The following is a 19,470-nucleotide window of genomic DNA, read 5'->3' on the forward strand; positions in this document are numbered from 1 at the left end:
ATTTCCATGTTGGAGGTTTCAATTAAACTTACGGTTTAAGTGTGTTTCCCACACATCTTTGCTAGGTATTTAACAAGCTAAAAGAGCAGTTCATTGTTGGGAACTAAACTAAGTCACGTAAAAAGTCTGAAAAAATGTACTGCTTTGGAGCCCATAAGATGAAAAGTGACTTTTTTTTTTACTGCTCCATGCAGACTTCTGGTGGTTTATGTCTGTTTCTCATTACTTTCCTCCCTATTACTTTTTAAGCATTTTCTCTTACTCCTCTTTTGCATTCTGAGACAGAAGTTGCCTGCTTCAGAAAGAGTCTGGCAATCCTCCTGCCCTTGGTGCCATTAAAGACGGAGTGGATCCTGAAGGTTATGCCACGGCTTGTTTCAAACATTCTTCCCCAAGAAAGCAATCGACCCTCAACATTTCCAATATGAGGAATTGTGTTTTCTTCTTTGTGATTGATCATCTTCCTATTTGCCATTGAAAAGGTATATTGTTTTCATTTGTCAGCCAAGAAATCCCTGATAGCTATGAAATTTATCACACAGTTGTCATCCTGTTGGAACATTTAAAACCTATAAATAAAACTAACAAGAACATACATTGAAGCCATGCATTTTAAACAGACCTTTTCAGAAGTGTTAGTTTTTTCTAACGCCATTAGTTTAAAGGTGAAATAACCCTTCCATTTGCAGAATTTGAGTCTGTCAGTCAAAATCACTCAGCCTGGGCCTGCACCATGTAAACTCTCCTGAGGCTGTCAGGGGATCTTGGTGAGACACTTTCTCTCATCACGAAGACTCACTACTTCACACAACTTTATTTCAACTTTTCCCTAGTGTGGAAACCAGGAAAACATTCTCATTCTGTGTTTCACTTTGGTGATTCAACACTGAGGGTCAATGTTGGCTCATCCATGAGAGCAAGTGAGTTTAAAATAAATGACAATAGAAGCTTTTATCCTGGAGATTATCTGGCTATTGGCATTCATGGAGTAGCATGGCTAAATGCAAATGGAGCTGAAGTTATCTTCATGGCTTTATTTTGTCTGAGAGAGGCACCCGTGGGGGAGCTCCTGCTCCTGTTTCACCGCTGCTCACTCTCACTGTGGACTAAGCCAGTCAGGAGGCCACACTGCCACCATGGCTTTTAAAGACACTGGAAAGACACGGTGGGACCTGACGTGGTGATTCTCCACATTGGGATCACCCTCACCAGGCGCAACGTGAAGGCCAGGAGAAGGTGTCTGCTGCCTTGATTAGAGCTGCAAAGGAAAAGAATCTCTAAGTGAAAGGACCCACTCGCATGCCCACGAAGACCTTGAGAATCACGACAGAAAAAAACGCCTTGTGGTGAAGGTTCTAAGACCTGGGATCGTTTCCAGATGAGAATCCACAAGCGCCTGACTGATTTGCACGGTCCTTCTGAGGCCGTTAGGCAGATTACTTCCATCAGTATTGAGCCAGGAGTAGAGGTCGAAGTCACCATGGCAGATGCCTAAGGCAACTGTTTTAATTGATAAACAACTGTTAAAAAAAATTGAAGATAAACAATAGGGACACAGTGGCCCTCTGATCTCTAAGAGATGTCAGTTAATGAGTCAAAACCAGCACGGTACAGAGCTCTTTCTTGCTTCAGAGAATGCATCAGAATTTTCAGTTTTATAAGACAGGGAGAACTCTGGATTTTTATCAAAAACAGTATATGTATTTCTAGTGCGAATAAAAATTAAATTAACATTAAAGGAAGCAGTGTGCTTATTTTATTTTATTTTTCTCTGAGGACTGACAGACGAGAGGGCTGAAATCTTAAGAGGTCTAGGGAGGAAAACGAGGCCATAGTAGTTCAGTTTTAGACGTGAACAGCCAATGACTTGATATCAAGGTTAGAGCACGGCCTCGGGGTGAGTAGTCCCTCTAACCACCCAGGGGCCACGTGGAAGCCCACAGCGGAGGAAACAGCAGGGTGGCTGCAGACATATTTCCACCTCTTACTGTTAGATTTCTGAGACATGTTATCTCCCAAGTAGCTTCTAAAAAAGATCCAGCGAAGAAAGCACTCCGTAAGACTGAGCTGACACTGACCTTCTAAACCAGGAGTCACCAAACATTTTGTGTGAAGACTCAGACAATGGCCACTTTAGAACTTAGGTGTTGTGCTGTTTCTGTCAAAACTACCAAGTTCTGCCATGGCGAGGGCCAATCGTGGAAAGCAAAGAAGTGAGTGTGGTGGTGTTCCCATAAAACTTCACTCACCAGGAGCAGGGGCAGGGAGGGCTTCGGTCCACAGGCCGTACTTTATTGGCTTCTGTTCTAAAACAACAAGATGGAAGGAATTAGGTAAAGTAGGCACAGTTATTTTGTCTTGTAAGTGTATGAAATTTTATAAATAACTTGCCTCTATTAGATATAAAATAGTTTAAGAGTTGAAGAGGAGAATATGCAGAGAGCTCTAAAACCTTAGAAGTGTATTTAATGTTATTTACAAGCATGAACAGATTACCAATTATTGAACACTTTGTTTTTAAAGTATATTTTCTTTCTTTTTCCTTCCTTCCCTCTTCCCTTCCTTTCTTCCTTCTTTACTTTTCCTTCATTTTATTTTCCTTGTTAACTTAGTTTATCAGTCCTTCCAAAAGAACTCATCTGGAATAGATAAACTGGTTCTAAATTCCACTCCTGCCTTTCAACATAGCTTCATAATATAAAATTATACAAGGGAAAAGTCTAAAATTCCAGGTACACTAACAACTGTAAGTTGTTATTCTTCTCAGGAGATTTTAAACATTAAATATTTTTATTTTTTGTACAGTACATATGGTAAAGAATATGAAATTACATTAGATAAACACATCTTGTGTAACAATACTTGAGAGCCCAAACTATCTTTTTAGAAGATGCACTGTCATCTATTTTTCTCTCAGGTAACACAGCTCACTGGCAGTCACTGCCTCGCCTCCTCTGGAAGGCGATGCAGTGGTTGGTGGCCATGATCTCAGCCCCTTGCTCCAGGCTGAGAAGGGAGAGCCCCTTCTCCACCGGGAAAGCTCCACCTGCCCCCAGAGGCCACTGTGCGTGTTAGTGGTTTGGATTTCCAACACTTCTGGGCAGCAGGGGAACACTTTGAATCCAATTGCTGCTTCTAGTCAACAGCTTCATGGTATGCATCTTTACGCCCAAGGCTATGTTATTGTCTCTCACCAGCTAAGAACCCAAGTTGAAGATCTTCAAACAGTGGAGTGGCACTTCATGATAACAATACTCCACGCTGAGGTCGTTGATAGCTTATAAAATGGTTACATTATGTTACTGAATTCAAGCTTCCTAACATCGATGAGGGGAAACAAAGGCTGTCATTCTTATTTTTTAATGGAGAAAATAAACTCTAAGTGAAGAAAATGCAGTCCACTGCTATTAAGAGAGAGGTGAATCAAAGACAGGATCCTGTTTCCTGAGACAGGCTCCCTGGTCTACTTCTCTGCATTAGGCTCAACACATTTTTACTCAAGTATCTCCAGAGTCCATGACCTGTTTCCACTTCCTGCTAAGAATTCTGAGGTGAACTTTACAATAGTTGCTGAGGAAAGAATCATCAAGAACCAAGTACCAAAAATTCAAATAGTAACTATATGGTGTCTCCCGTTACAAACATCTGATGAAGAGCCCAGAAACTGGAAATCCTTGGCCCTCTTACTCTGCATATGAATTACGGATCCTTAGACAAAACAAATAACCTTTCTGGCACGCAGCTTCATTATCCAAAAAATGAAAGCCTTGACTGAGGTGCCTCCTACACGTAAAATTCTGAAAAACTAGTAAAGGAGTCTGCATTCTGCACTTGATCTGAGCCCCAAATCTGAGAAGCAAGGGGAGCCTGCCACAAAAAGAAAAAAACAACAAGAAGCAAAATAATGTGCTCCTCACTCTGAGAACTTTGGAACGAGCTACAGGCTGCAATACTGCAGCTGCCAATTCTTTAATAACTTGGACCCTATGGCACTAACTTAAACCCACCTGTGGGAATAGAGCTGGATGCAACTCACCCTCTCAGCTTGCTCTGTTTGTGTTTTCAAAACCACTAAGGGACGCGGGGTGGAAACTGCTTTGGGAAAAACATAGCAACTCTGTCAAATTTCACATGAAAGATAACTCTTTGACATATTAATGACTTTTGATCATACAATGAATTTTCCATGGCATTGCTTTGAGATTCACTTATGTTGGCACAAAATTTTTTAAAATATGGCTACAGTGTAACTTATTAAGAAAACCCAAGACAGGGCACAGGTGCATATTATGTGAACTCAACTAGTACAGTTAAAATTCTCTGGAGCTGATGAATTGCAGGCGTGATGAGGATGACATCAGTTGGACAACTTGACTAATCTGTATCTTCTGACCTGGGGGAGCCGTCCTGCTTCTTCTCTTCATTCATCATCAGGGCTCGATTGGAACTTGGAGAATTTCCAAAGATAAAATAGTCTCACAACATCAACCTCATGACCCTATTTCCTTTTCCTCTCCTCCTGGTTAAAGAGATGATTACAGAGAACACACAGGACTCAACGGTACCCGGCAAAGCAGCCCACACCGGGATCTTTGGATCCTCCAGGCAGGGCTGTGGTCTGAAGCTTTTTGGTCTTTCCTATCCAAGGCCGGGCCACCCGGTTCAACTGAGAGGCCGGCCGCCGAACTCCGTCCAGACACGTAATTAAACAGGGCGGCAGCCTGTGTTCCAGAATGGTGACGGGATTTTCGGGAAGCGTCTGTGAGTAAAATCAGTAGCACCCTCACCTAGCTATGACCATATTTGGTGAACAGAAGGCAATTTTCCTTACTGGTGAACATTTAAGGTCAAGTCTACTAATTGTTTCTATAAATATAACTTGAGCCCAAGATTCATCCCTCGCAAAATTAATCTCACACAGTCGGATGAATACAGTGCTATGAAGAATGCCACAGTCGGAGCAGTGTGTCAGTGACCCTCGCCACGTTATGAAGCCTCTCTTTGCGTGAGCATTCTGGAGTCTGAAATTACAATCTGCTCCTCCTGCTTGCTTTATACGGGACTACAATTTAAGATGCCATTAATGAATCTTAACCCTGCTGGGAAAAAGCTCTCCAGAAGATGTAATTTCTTCCCACTAATTCACCGCCAATAATCTGTTGATTCTAGTAGTTACTTTTCCCCAAATTTAAATTGAATCTTTAAAAATGTAAGTTTCTTAAGTGCCCTGTTTAGACATGTTTTAACTGTCCCACTGCTGAACACTTTTCTTCTTAAAGCTTATCTGTTGAATTCACAGAAGAGCAAAAGAATTGTCAATCAAAAACTGGTTAGAAACATTTGCTTTCTTTGTAGCTTAATGGGGAAAAATATTACTAATACCTAAGCATAATTTCATTTGTTGTGGAAACAAAGCAGTTTTTTACTGAGGAACCTTTCAAAACTCATTTCTGATCCACGGGTCTCCCACCCCCACACAGAGCCTCCCGTCTGTTTCCCAGCATGTCCCGCATAAGTGGGGAAATGGAAATATCCCTCCCTGCACACACTCCCCTAATTACAGGGTTACCTTAGCATTCACTAAAAAGCCCTGTTTGCAATTATGATTCCAACGGAGAGCAAACCTAGGAGCAGATGAGTAACAGTTAGGGTCTAATTGGAAACTTTTGTGGATGTTACTTTTTAAGAAATTCCAAAAGACTTTTCTGCACTAGTCCTTCCTTAATCCTAGGAGAGCCAAGAGAAGACAAGAATGTGACCTTATGCTGACTTTGTGCACCACTGTCCCTGTGAACAGCCCCGGCCTGCTGAGAATGTCACTCTGGCCAGCCCATTTCCAGTCGTACCACCTTCTTCCTATCTGCAGTGCTTCGAGTACTTTAAAAACATCTCGGGAGGATGGACCACCTAGATTTAATTCTCTAAACTTTTCTGAAGAGAGCAGAACTCGTCCTTTGCTAAGAGCGCCGAAGGACAGACTTCCATACCCTCCGAGTCCGGAGCGAGAGGCAGTGGTGGAGGAGGAAGAAAACTCAGCTCGCGTGCTGTTGCTGTAACTGCCCTGGAAACCACAGACGACTCAACGCGTTTCCAGATGCGCCGCACCCGGACTCTCACTGCCTGAGAGGGCTGATGGGAAGGGGCTCGGGACTGAGCCCACCTGCGCTCAGACTCCCCGTGCAGCCTCCGTGCTATTGACTTCGTTTTGCCTGTGCCAAACAGGCTCAGAAAACGCTTCTTTTTTCTCCCCTTTCCTCCCTCCAGAAAGCAGAGCTGCATTTCTCAGTCTAGCAATTTGAAAATTTATTTCACATTCAATTTATTTCGCTTATCACTTAGATTTTATTTATTTGAATTTTCATTTTGGTCAATGTGAAATAAAGCATAGTAAGATTCCAGGACAATAAACATCACTGTGTAGATGTCTCTTCCACATTATTGATTTCAATTCCTTCACATATACACCCAAATGTGGGATTCCTGGATCAAATAGTAGTTTTATTTTTATGTTTAAAGGAAGCTCTTATTATTTTCCATGATGGTTGTGTCAATTTACAGTTCCACCACCCATGAACTAAGGTTCCCTTTTCTTTAAACCCTTGATAGTTTATCTGTGGAGGCAATTTAACAACAACAGATGCTTGAATAAAGACAATGTCTCTGTATGCAGGTGTCTCTGTATGCAGTGAAATACTATGTAGCCTTCAAAAAGGAGGGATTCTGCCATTTGCAGCAACATGAACCTGGAACATGTTATGCTGTGTGAAGTAAGTCAGGCACAGAAAGACAATATCACAGGATCTCACTTGGCTATGGAATCTAAAAAAGTCAAGGACATAAAAGCAGAGACTAGAATGGTGATTCCAAGAGACTAGGATAGGGCTGGATAGAGAAAGGAGAGATGTTGGTGAAAGGGTACAAAGTTTCAACTACAAAGGAAAAGTAAGATTCAGTGATCTATTGTACAGAATGGTGAGCAGAAACAATGGCGTATGCTTGTAATCCCAGGATTCAGGAGGCTGAGGCAGGAAGTGAATTTAAACTAGACTCTGTCTCAAAGAAAGCAAGCAAGCAAGCAGGCAGGCAGAATGGCGACTATAATAAAATGCCTTGCATATTTCAAACTTGCTTAATTCTTAGATTTCAAATGTTATCCTCAGAAAAGAAATCGGTAAATATGTGAGGTGAAGGCTATGTTATTTAAATTTATTTTAAAATGTGAACATGTAGCAAAACATTACCCCGTACCTTACATATACAATTATTTGTCAATTTAAAAAGTTTAATAGTAAAACTTAAATTTAAAAATGGATTCAAGGCCGGGGGAGGGGGGTCAACATTCAACATCCTCAAAGGGAGAACTTCATAAAAGCATGCCTGATGTTGCCTTCATCAGGTGTATTTCTTTTTTTTTTTTAAGATCAAAGATTTGGCAGAGATGAAAGACCCCCAACTTTGTACAGAAACATAAATTAGCCAGGAGGAACTTCTTAAGTGGAAACATTCATATAATGACCTTCTTTATTTCCACCTTTCTATCTAATAAACTTTCTCAGAAACCTTAAAAATGGAATGAAAGAAAGTCTTATTTCTATGAGATTATGGCTGCAGTCCAGAAGAAAATTAAAACATATAGCTCACATGGATATTTTTTAAAAACATTCACAAGATTGTGACATGTAGACAAAAGATTCAGATGACTGAGAAACAGTCCATTTTTTTTTTCTTTCCCATTAAGTTTATTGGTACACTTTCAGTATAAAATACGGTTACATTCATCATTGGGATCTTGTACCATTACATGAGTCTCTTGGTTCTTATTTTTTCCCCTTCCCCGGCCCTCCCTTCACCCCCTCCACCCTTCCCTATTTGCAAAGACTTTGTTTCCATTTTTTTCCTTTTCTCATATTTTTTCCTTTCCCTTTTTTCCCTTTCCCTACCCCTCCCACTTCCCCTGCACCCTTGGACCTTTTCTTCCTGTTACACAATATCAATTATACATTTTTTAAATTACAATATCAAGATCTAGGAGATATTACCACAGATTTTACAGAATTTAAAAGGATATAGAAATCATATTTCAAAAATCTATTTTGAAATAAATTTGACAACTTCTAAGAAGTACCTTGGAAGACAAATTAATGAAACTAACTCTGGAGGAAATATAAAATTTGAATAGCACCTATTAAAGAAAGTCTATTCCTAGGTTTTCAAGCTAGGAATTCATATACATTTTAACTAATAAATAATATCAAACATTTAAAGCAGAAAAAAGAAGGAATACTTCTCCCCTCATTTTAGGAACTCAACATTGTGCTAATCCTGAAACTGGATAAAGATAATAGAAGAAAAAAGTATGAACATAGATAGAAATTTGTTTAACAAAACAAACTCTTAGAAGTCAGATCTGGCAGTATGTAGAAAGTGGTTTTGTTATAGGGATGGCAGTGTTAGTTCAGCATTGGAAGATCCACCCCCAAAAGCCATCATTTTAACAGAGGAAAGGAAAAAGCCATATGATCCTGTCACTAGTTGAAGAAAAAGTATTGGACTAAATTCTACAGCTGTTCGTGGTAAAAGCTATCAGGAGACTAGAAGTAGAACAGAACCTTCTCAACAGATTAAAGACATGTACTCCATACTTCCAGGAAGAATGCCTTACATTAACGGAGAAGATACAATGTTTTCTCCTTAAGGAGGGGAACAAGGGCAAATATACTTACTCTTTATCTGTCCATTAAACTTTGAAACCTAGGCCCCACCAAAATAGTCTGGCAATACAATGACACAATTAGGATAGGATTGGCAAGGTAGAAGCAAAATTTTTATATGTAGATGAAATGATCATCTACAGAGAAAATACTAAGAAATCTCTAGGAGCCCGTAGAACTTGTATTTGAATTTAGCAGGATTAGAAAACATAAGGTATATATAAAAATTCAGATCTGTGTATACTTGTTATAAATGAAGAATTGGGTATTGAAATTTAAAAGTTATGTAGGAGTACAAAGGAGCTAGGAAAGTTAAAAAAAACAAAAAACAAAAACAGTGTTGGAAGACATTTAGTACTTAATTTTAAGACTTCTTCTAAAGCTACAGTAATCAAGGCAGTGTTGGTGTAAGGAAAGACATATAGATCATTGGAATAAAACAGAGAATCTAGAAATAGAACCACACATATGTGGTCTACTGAGCTTTGAAAGATTATTTAACATTAGCATTTTATAGAATATAAACTCAATTCAAGAGCCGAGGAAGAGATAGTGTTTTCAGCAAACGGCACTAGAACACCTGGTATCTGTATATAAAAAATTAACCTCAACCCTTAATTTCCATACATGAAAATAACTTGAAGGGATCTATGTACCTAAATATGAAAGCCTAAAAGTATAAAACTTTAAGAAGAAATTATAAGGGAAAATGTGTATGAATTCAGGGTAGGCAAGAACTACCTAGTATACAAAAGATGTGATGTATAAAAGAAAAAGATTGATAAATGAGATTCCAACAAAATTTAGAACTTTAAATGACATCATTAAAATGAAAAGTAGTCCTTAAACAGACCATATTTACAATGCATATAACCTAAGAGCAGAATATATAAAGAATTCTTAGAGCTTATTAATAGAAAACCCAATTAAAAAGTAGACATAAGAAGATAATAAATAGCCAGTACAGCACAAGGAAAGGTGTGCAACTCTAGAATCAGAAAAATACTAATCAGTACAATAACAAGATTGAATTATACACTCCTTAGGGAGATGAAGTTAAAAGTTTTAAAAGCCTTGTCATGACTTTTTCTTTTCGTTGGATTCTCCCCCTTTGTTTTTAATTTGTCACACCCAATGGATGCATTCTGCTGGGTTTCCTGGGGTTGTGATCCTCATTGTCTTTTCCTAGGGTGTTGTCTAAAATTTTTTGGAGTGCCTGTTTGGTATTCATGAAGTTCCTGAGGTGCTCTTTGTCATGAAAGTATCTTATTTCTCCATCAGTTTTGAAAGATAGTTTTGCAGGGTACATCAATCTGGGTTGGAGGCTGTTTTCCTTTAGGGCTTGAAATACATCCCTCCAAGCTCTTCTTGCCTTGAGGGTTTGCACTGAGAAGTCTGCTGTGATTCTGATGGGCTTTCCTTTGTATGTGATTTGTTTCTTTTCTCTCACTGCTTGTAGAATTTTGTTATTCTGTTGGATTTCTGGAATCCTAACTATTATATGCCTATGTGTAGATTTTTTTTTGATTAAGGCTAGCTGGAGTCCCATATGCCTCACTTATCTGTATGTCAAGTTCTTTTCCCCTCCTTGGGAAGTTTTCTGCCATCACTTCTGTGAAGAGTTTTTTTTATGTCATCTGCACTCTCTCCTCTTTCTTCATTGACTCCAATCAGTCTTATGTTATTCTTCTTTGCATTGTCTAGCAGCTGCTCGATTGATTTCTCATGTTCCTTTACAATTTTAAAGCAATTTTTCTTTTCCTGGTCACTAATTGCAATCTTTTCTTCTATATCTGAAATTCTATCCTCACATTGGTTCATTCTACTGCACAGACTTTTGATGGAGTTTTTAATCTCCTGGAAATCTGTTTGCATCTGTTTTATGGATTCCATTTGTTTCCTATGTTAGGATTCCATCATGTTTCTCAGATCCTCTATTTTTTTATCTGTGTCCTCTCTAGATTTATTAATCATGTCTTGCACCATGAGCACAATCTTTGCTGTTATCTGAGTAATTATTTCTGATTTCATTTTCCCCAGATCCTCTTTTGTTGCCAGTTCAGGGAGTCCAGGTGGTTGAGTATCAGATTGTTCCATCTTGTTTCTCTTTGGGGTTGCTGTAGGTGATCCAGAAGTCTGTTTTTGAGGCTTGTTTATGTGTCTTCTCATTTCCATGGGGAGGGGGGTTGCTTCTGGTGCCTGCGCGGCTCACCTTCTCTGCCCTAGGAGCCTGGGATGGAGGCAGGGAGCTTCCTTCCGGGTGCTGGGACTGTCTCAGCTTCTCTGCCCCAGTCCACTTTTATTAAGATGTTTGGCACCATGTTGAAATAATTGGCACATAATTTGTACTTCAGACAACAAAGTGAAGAGATAAAAGGTTGCCTTCAGCTTCCTTAGAGGTCCTGATGAACTTCCTGAACCACAGGGACAGGCCACCCATATGTTTACAACGGAGATGCAAGCAGAAAATACATTTAGATTTCTTTCAGAGATGTTGATAGTTCTATGCCATATAAAGTATTAACATTCATCATTAATTACTAAATAACTGGCACCTTATTTTCAGGAACCACAAATTCACTTTCGCTTTCTCGTTCCTATCGTTCATATTTACTTTAACTGTGGATGACAATGTGTGGAGATATAAAGAGGAAGAAATTAAAAATTGCTTACTACCCTCTGGCTTCCACCATCCACAGCTACTTCCTGCTGTTTCCTGGCCAGGTGGGAAGCTGCAGAGATGCTGATTTGGGAGTAATGATTGTAAGCGGACTGCAGGTCGGGCCGTGAATGTTTAGGAGAAGAGAAGTCTAAGTTAAATTCTTCTATTCGAATCTGGATTCTCACAATGGTTTATGCTAACGATGAAGCCAACAAATGAAAAGCTCTACAGGAGCGTGGACTTTTCTGCCTGTCTGCAGCTCAGGCTCCTCCCCAGAGCACAGCAGTGCCGGGCTGCGTCCCGAATTCGTGGCCCGTTGTTCTGGGGGAGAAGAAAACTAGAGCAGTGGGTCTGTGCTTGGCACAGCTGGCACCGGCCGGTGCGCACGCCTTGTGGGGGGTGGGGGAGAGCAGCAGGCACGTTCGATATCTGGATCTCTGAAAAAGGACCCGCAAGGTAATGCATTTGGAATCACTAAGGACCAGGATAAGGAGCCCAAACTCAGGAGCAAAAGGAAGCTGGAAACCAAAGCAGGCCGAAATAAAGGCTCACCTGGGGAGGGCCGAACAGAAGCACTGGGGGTGGCTCCTGGCTGTTCGTCGGCCCGCCCAGGGCTCCGGGCCTCAGGCTGCGCCCGGCCGAGTTCCCTCTCTGACTCCGGTGCTTCTGCTCCTCCCTGAGCCAGCGTCCTTCCGCACCTCCCGTGAGCACCGAGAAGCTGGCCTCGCGGCCCTCTCTCTGCCTCGGTCCTGCAGCCGCCCTGGGACCCCCCGGGCCGCCCCCGCCTGCCCGCTTCCTGCCCACGTCTCTGTGGCAGCGGACTCTGGCCCTCTGGGCCCCTCACGCAGGCCTCCCTCCAGTCGCAGACCCCTGGGCCCCCAGGGCCCCCTTCAGGGCCGAAGAGTCCGCGTGTAGGTCCGTGCACCTTTCTCGGCATTCAGTCTGCCGTCCCCTCTTCGCCGTGTTTGAAGGAACCCATCCCGTGCAATGTAACTCCCGTATGTGTTGGTTGCCTCCCCAGATAGAAAACAAAGCCCTGTGGCGGACTTTGCATGTTTTATTATCTGGTATTGAGAGTTCTTAAAAATCTTTGATGAGCTGCTCTGTTTTCATAAATGGTTTTCCTTGGTAGATGAGAAAAGAACACAATACTTCTTTAAAAGGATGTTTTGTGCACATAGTCGTGCTCTAAAAAGTATTTCCAGAAAGGAGTATTAGAAGCCGGGTGTGGTGGCGCCTGCCTGCAATCTCAGCACTCAGGAGGCTAAGGCAGCAGGTTTGCAAATTCCATTCCAGCCTGGGCAACTCAGTGCTTAGTGAGGCCCTGTCTCAATATATAAACCAGAGAAATACAGTAATGGGATTTGTAGCTGATCCTGGAGACGGGGGAAAAGTTGTCACCTTAAGATACAAGATGGCAATTTTTTCTTTATTTAGGGGCAAATTGGCTTTTAAGTATTTAAAACAAATGTCTTATAAACAGTTTGAGCGGACAGATACAGTTTGGTGTTACACTGAAGCTTCTCTCTGAAATTCTCAAATTTATTAGCAAAAATTCTAGGGAATAAAACAGGATTGAAATATTATAAGTTTTAAAAAACACTGGGACACAAGGAACCTTAGAAATGAATGAGACTTCTAATTTCTTCAAAACTACATCTTGGGCCGAGGGTTTAGCTCAGTAGTTCTGCTGCCTGCCTCTCAAGTGCAGGGTCCCGAGTTCAACCCCCGATACCAAAAGAAAACCAAAAAAACTACATTTTGAAAGTGTCAGTATAGCTGTCTTCTGTCTATTATGAAATGCTTTTATCATGCAACAAAGTAACAAAAATCAGATATTTAGTTGAGATAACTCTTACTGTCAGTTTTTTTAAAAAGTTAAATTTACTGAGGGGAGTTTACAGGATGTGCTCTTAAAATTTAAGGCCTTCCTTACTCTTCTGTTAATCTTCTTCATTTCAAAATGTGGCCTTTGATTTTGTGCCAAAAGACTTCTATTCTTGCTGTCCCGAGAAGCTGCCTGCTGGGTCTTGACATTGTCCACACTCTGGCTCGTAGTCCAGCCCAACCCTGCCCCAGTAAATTCCATACAAATAATTTCACAAAAGCACATTTCTCTCTTTCCTCCCCTAGGGGAACGTGGGTCTGGCAGCCTTCGAGTAGTGATCCTGAAATTCTGCTAGAACTGAATCAGGACGAAGGCTGTGATGGATTCTGATTCAAAACCCACTTCTGGGGCATATGCAGGAAGCATATGAGAGACACCTCTATGATATTGTGTCATCAAAGTGGAAGGTTCTTAATTCTTTGGCTGTCAGCATTTGATTAGATTTCAGAAAGCACTTTAAGGATCGGCAATGTTGTTACATATCTGAACAATCTACAGATACCTTAGCACAGGACAAACTCAGGTGTTAATTTTTGAAACACAGGAGAGAGGTGCAGGTACAGGTTCTGTCTTCATGGGGAGATGGGCACCTCGATGGGCCACAGTGCCTCCCCTGCCATCCCCTGACTTCTAAACATTGCAAAGCTCAGTTCTTTGGCTTCTCCTCATCACTTCCTTCACGAGATTGATCTCCAGATGTTGGATCCCATCTGTGTGCTGGTGACCCCAGCATGTGTCATGGCCAGCCCAGGACTCTCTTCTGAATCCAGGGTCCTCCCCTGTTTGATTCCACGAAGGCTTCCGGGCCGTGAGTGAGTGTCTCTGTCAAAATCCTAGTCCTGGTGGTGTCAGGAAGCGGGGTCTGGGGGGCTTTGCCTTCATGCATCGGATCAACACCCTGACAAAAGTTACTCCAGGGAGTGCTCTGCCCTCTTCTTTTTGCCACTCAAGGATATGACAGGAGGATGGCAGTCTCATCTGAAAGGAAGTCCTCACCAGAAGCTGCCAGTGTGGCACCCTGGCCTCAGACCTCTGGCCTCCAAAGGGTGAGAAGCCAGTGTTCTGCTGCTTGTGTGCTGCAAAGGCTTCTTTGTGATGGGATTCAGAACTAAGACAGTCTCCTGGAGATCTTGCGTGGGTTTGCTAAACTTACACCTATGTGCAGTGTTTGATTTTTTGACTGATTGCAAATTTTAGTGTCCACCTATACATTGCTAATATAGAGAAATATAAAGCCTTTTGTGTATTTCTCTTGTCTTCAAAATCCTTGCTGAATTCAGTTGTTAATTGTAGGAGGTTACTAATCAGTATGTCTTCCAAAAGTTCCTGCTTGGAAACTTAGTCCCCAAATTCATGTGTGAATGGTTTGGAAGTAAGGTGACTGGGAGGAAATCATCATTCTGTGAGCTTGGGAGTTGGGCCAGGATGGTCCAGGGCTCACTAAGAAGAGGAAGGGAGGCCTGGGGTAGCTGACATGCTTTGTCACCTGCGATGCCCACCACGGACACCAGGAAGATGTCAGGCTCTGGGACTCTCCTCCTCCAAAGGCAAGCCAGTAATTATCTATTCTTCATACAGTACCTGAGGTCAAGAAGTGTTATAGGAACAGAAAATGGACCAAACAGAGGTATTTTGTGAGTCCCTGGGGATCTTTTACATGAATGAATCATATCATTAGCTAATATTCTTCCTTTTCAAGTTGTTTTACTTTTCTTTCTTCTCCTTTTTTGCATTTTAACTGACTAGAAATTCTAGCACCATCTTGAATAAGAGTGGTGACAGCAGATATCCTTTTTTGAATTTCATTCTGTTTCATTTTCTTTCTAATTGAGTTTACTTCAGGCTTTGATTTTATTTCATCTGTGAGGTGCTGATCCTTACAGATGAAGTATTGTATTCTCAGTATAACTTGCGTGTTAACTTATGCATAAGAGTGCAGGACTTGTAAGATGGACAAGTGTGCATTCCATTCCTAACTTCAGGTCCCTAAAGATGATGTTTCACAGAAGTATAAATGTGGGACCTGAGGGACACCGGCTGTGAACCCCCTGCCCCCTTCAGCCCAGGCAAAGCTGAGTCCTCCGCAGAGGGTCTTCTGTTTAGGGCTAATAAAATAGTTTGAGCAAGAAATTTCCAAGAGAGTGACAAATGATTGTTTTCACCTCAACTACCTCGACTGTTCTATAGAATAACTACAAGATAAAGGTCTCAAGTATAGTCAGGCAGATTATTTCAGGTTGCACGTGGCCTAGAGATTTTAATACAAACTGAAACTCAGAAATTACCACATTTGGTCCATCAAGAATTAATATATGGCCTGGGAAAGTATCTTTACCTCCCAAATTCTTGCCTGATACCTTTAATTCTAATTTGAGGAGAACTATATCTACCTTAGAGAGTTAGTCTGAGGGTTAGATAAGCATGATCTATCTGTCTATCATCTGTCTATCTATGATGCACCTACTGTGTAGCAAGTATTCAATAATAATTTCAGCTTTCTTTTTCTCCCAATATTCTGTTAAAGTGTTTCAAAAAACCTGTGGTGACACTGAAGAGCAGAAAGGGTGGGATGTTATGGACAGTACTTGGCTTTCTGTGAAATGAAGATGTTCATGCTACACGTGCTTCTGATGACAACCCCTTTCTCAGTAGAAAGTACAAACACAAATAGCGGTTGGTAGAACATATTTGCTTGAGAAATAGTATTATATTTTAAAATAGGTATGCTGAACATCTACAGATAATGGCATTTCTTGCAGAGCACATAAATTGTTAGGGTTTATATCTAGATGTTCCCCCAAAGCCTCACAAGCTCACAGATGGGGCTTTTGGGGGCGTGATTGACTCATGGGGGCATGGTACTCCTCAGTGGGCTAGTCCGGTTACAAGTTTACAGCTAAATGTGATTTGGGAGGTGAAGCCTAGATGGAGGAGGTGGGTCACAAGGGGGCGTGGGCCATAAGGCTCTACTCTCGCCACCTCTCTCTACCTCCTGCCTGCCCTGCCATGAGCTGTTTCTCTTCCATCATGCCCCTCTGTCATGCTCCCCACCTTGGAGCCAGTGGACCATGGGCTGGCACATCTACAAACTAGGAGCCCTTCCTTGAGTTGCAGGTGTTGGTTATTTTGTCCCAGCAATAAAGAAAGTAACTATGACATAGCTGGTCCATAAGGAAAGAAACAACTGAACATGGTGGATGCAAATCCAAGGGATAAGGAAAGGTCCGACTTGTAACTCGGTGAGGAAGAGTGAAAGACATCTAGGCAGAACTGAAACACAGGTCATTTCCTAATGACTTCCGTCCACAGTTTACCGTAACAAAGACAAATTGGTAGCTTGGTCCAGAACAGCTCTAAAATTAGTCTTAAATAAAATTGGTAGCTGACTATTCATAGGGTGTAACCAACCTAATGGTTCTTGGGTAAATGGCAGATACTGATAAAGAATTTTTAATTGTATATTTTTATTTAATTTTGAAAGTTCTTATGAATTATTTTCTCTTGGTGAAGAGGGCCCGTCCTCTTCTGGGTGTGCCACTGGCTCTCCAATTATGAGTTGAGTTTATGAAAAACCAGGCCACACAGGAAAGACGCGCAATCATTACCAACGTCAGGGAAAGTCATCACTGAAGTTTCCCCAGAGCAGCAGAACTCTGTCATAAAAAAGTATTCCTATTTTCTGACTGAAATTATTGCCCCTAAAACAAGATGGACAGGAGAAGAAGAACGAGTGTGTGTTTCTGGGTGCTTTAACAGCTAATCTTTTTACCTCTGTTGAATCTGATAACATAACTGAACATTTCTAACAAAGAGCGTGTCGCAAAATCAAGATGCTGCACCTGGTTGTTGCCCTTTCATTTGGCAGAGGCCTTGAGCTGTGCAATTAGATAAGTGTTCCCCCAATCCCTGAGAGGCTGTGGGCTCATCTTTTCTATTACTGTCCTCTTGACTATGAAGCACGCACTTCTTTGCCATCCTGAGCACTTTGGATTGATTTGCAATGGCCATGAAATTTACAGATTATGTATTCCAAAAGATAAGGGGGAATTAACATCTTAGGAAAGGTTTTTGGGAAGAGCTCTTCTTGCCAACATTAATTTCTTTAGCATCAGTGTTTCTAAGTGTGCAGAAGAGAGTTAACCTGGATAAACATAATCCAAAGTAAAGTGCTGGGAATATTATTTTCCATCTGGCTTGCTCTGAGCTTACAGGTAACAGCTCTTGATGTATACTTTGAAATATAACCTGACTTTTACCGGAGACATCTTATTCATGTTCAAAACACTGTATCACATATTGACATGTAGTTTTTTTCTCCGACAACAAATATAGATTTAAGCCAAATAAAATTTTTTTAAATGCTGAAAGATATACAATATGAATTCTGAAGCTGGAACATCAGAGCACCTCCAGGTATTTAGGAGGCTTTGTGTGCTCAAATGAGAAATAATCTGAGATTTTTCACAAAATGTTTCAGCTTTACTTACAAAATGGCTGTAACTTTTTCACGTGTTTAATTGAGAATGTATAGCTCTAAAATCTAGTTAACAAAGAGATTTGACAGCGAGATAAAGTGCCTTCTACTCTTTATAAATCACAGCATGCACATATCAGTAAAGATGATAAATGTCATTTAGTGATTGTATTTTATATTGAAACTGAAAAAGATCAGTATTTTAAAGATTGAGTTTAAATAAGTTCAGCAAAACTTTGCTTTACCAAATAATTAAATTCACCTTTTAGCTCACATGCTTTCATTTATGATTTATAAAGAGCAAATCTGATATTTTAGGGGTTAGGTGAGTCTTTTAAGTAACTACTTAGAACCTCAGAAAGGCATATTTGTTTGGCAGAAAAGAAATTGGATTTTTAACCAACAACAGATTCTCTACAATCCAGGCCTGAAAAGCGCCACTCAGCGGGCACTCTGAGCATGGGCAGATAGAACATGAGGGAAACCCAGGCCCAGGCGGGCTCAACACAAGGGCAGGCGGGCTCCTGGGGCGGAGAAGTCTGTTCAGCTTCTCAAGAAAAGGAATTCCCACACAGCATTAGAACAGACCGCTAGCAAATGTTATTAGTGACAAATCATAGTTATGCTGAACTACAATCGGATAGACTTTTCTTGAGGTTGTAGTTGGATATTTTCTTGACATTTGAGAAGTCTCGTGGACTGAATGATCAGATGATTTTCTAGTATTTTTTTGTTATTCTTTCCCTTCCTGTTATCTTGAATAGAAGTTTGTCTTTTAGGGTTATGTGCCTTTTGGTTTTCTAATTCTCTCATGATTTTAATTATTTATATTTTTCCTTCCTAAAATTCCAAACAAAAAGACCATTAGAGCTTTAGTTGATGAAGATGTCCCGAATGTGTCTGGTTAGAGACGTCTTTCAGGAGTACTATTCTGCAGTCCGGAGAACTGGGGTTTTAGGGGCTCCTTGGAAGACCCTTGGGAGGAAGTGCACTTGGGGAGCCGCAGGCAGCCTCAACAGTCGTGGTGTGGACCCCGGATTCAATCAGAGCCACTCTTCCTTTGTAGTTCTTACTGTCCACCTGCTGGAGAACTTCTATTTAAAGAAAAATGTCAAATGAAGCGGACACTTTGAAGTGCAACTGGCCGAGTGCTCGGATTTGCGTACTTTCAAAAAAGATGTTGGTTAGAATTTAATTCAGTGTAATTCATCAACAAATCTGTCATTTTATTATATCTTCTATATGCTTAGAACTTTTCTGTGTATTTTAAATTATTGAATGAAAAAGAACCTACAATATCTTCTACGACTTAACACTAATTTTAAAAAATGGAACAAGGAAAAAAAATGTAATCGCTGAGTTGTCAATAGAGCTCCAAGTAGAGGAAAATCTTTGCTTAGAAATTGACAAATGCATAAATATGTTACCTAAGACCTCTGTTGGTTTGCTTAATTATATGGGACAAAGAATTAACTACTCTGTGTAAGATAAAATCAGAGATGAATTAGTGTGTTGCCTGTTGCAAAATGCTTACCCACTCCCTGTGGCTCAGTATCTCCTGGAGAAAAGAGGTTCTAGAGACTGAAGGTCCAAGATTAGGAGGCCGCACATACTTGACCTCTGGTGAGGATGCCATGGCGGATGACATCACATGGATGTCACACGATGAGACAGGCAGCTAGAGCAATTCAGGGGCCAGTCCTGTTCTTTTTATTTCCACCCATGCTAGGAAGCA

The 19,470-nt window shown here is 41.0% G+C and overlaps 1 pseudogene; it reads left to right on the forward strand.

Moving 5' to 3' along the window:
- The first annotated feature begins 1,136 nt into the window (after positions 1-1,136).
- LOC101725608 (small ribosomal subunit protein uS10 pseudogene) lies at positions 1,137-1,519 on the forward strand (annotated as a pseudogene).
- The last annotated feature ends 17,951 nt before the right edge of the window (positions 1,520-19,470 follow it).

Source organism: Heterocephalus glaber, unplaced genomic scaffold (genome assembly GCF_053883595.1).
Source record: "Heterocephalus glaber isolate CG9 unplaced genomic scaffold, H.glaber_assembly_v1.0 deba00001550, whole genome shotgun sequence".
Taxonomy (NCBI): Eukaryota; Metazoa; Chordata; class Mammalia; order Rodentia; family Bathyergidae; genus Heterocephalus; species Heterocephalus glaber.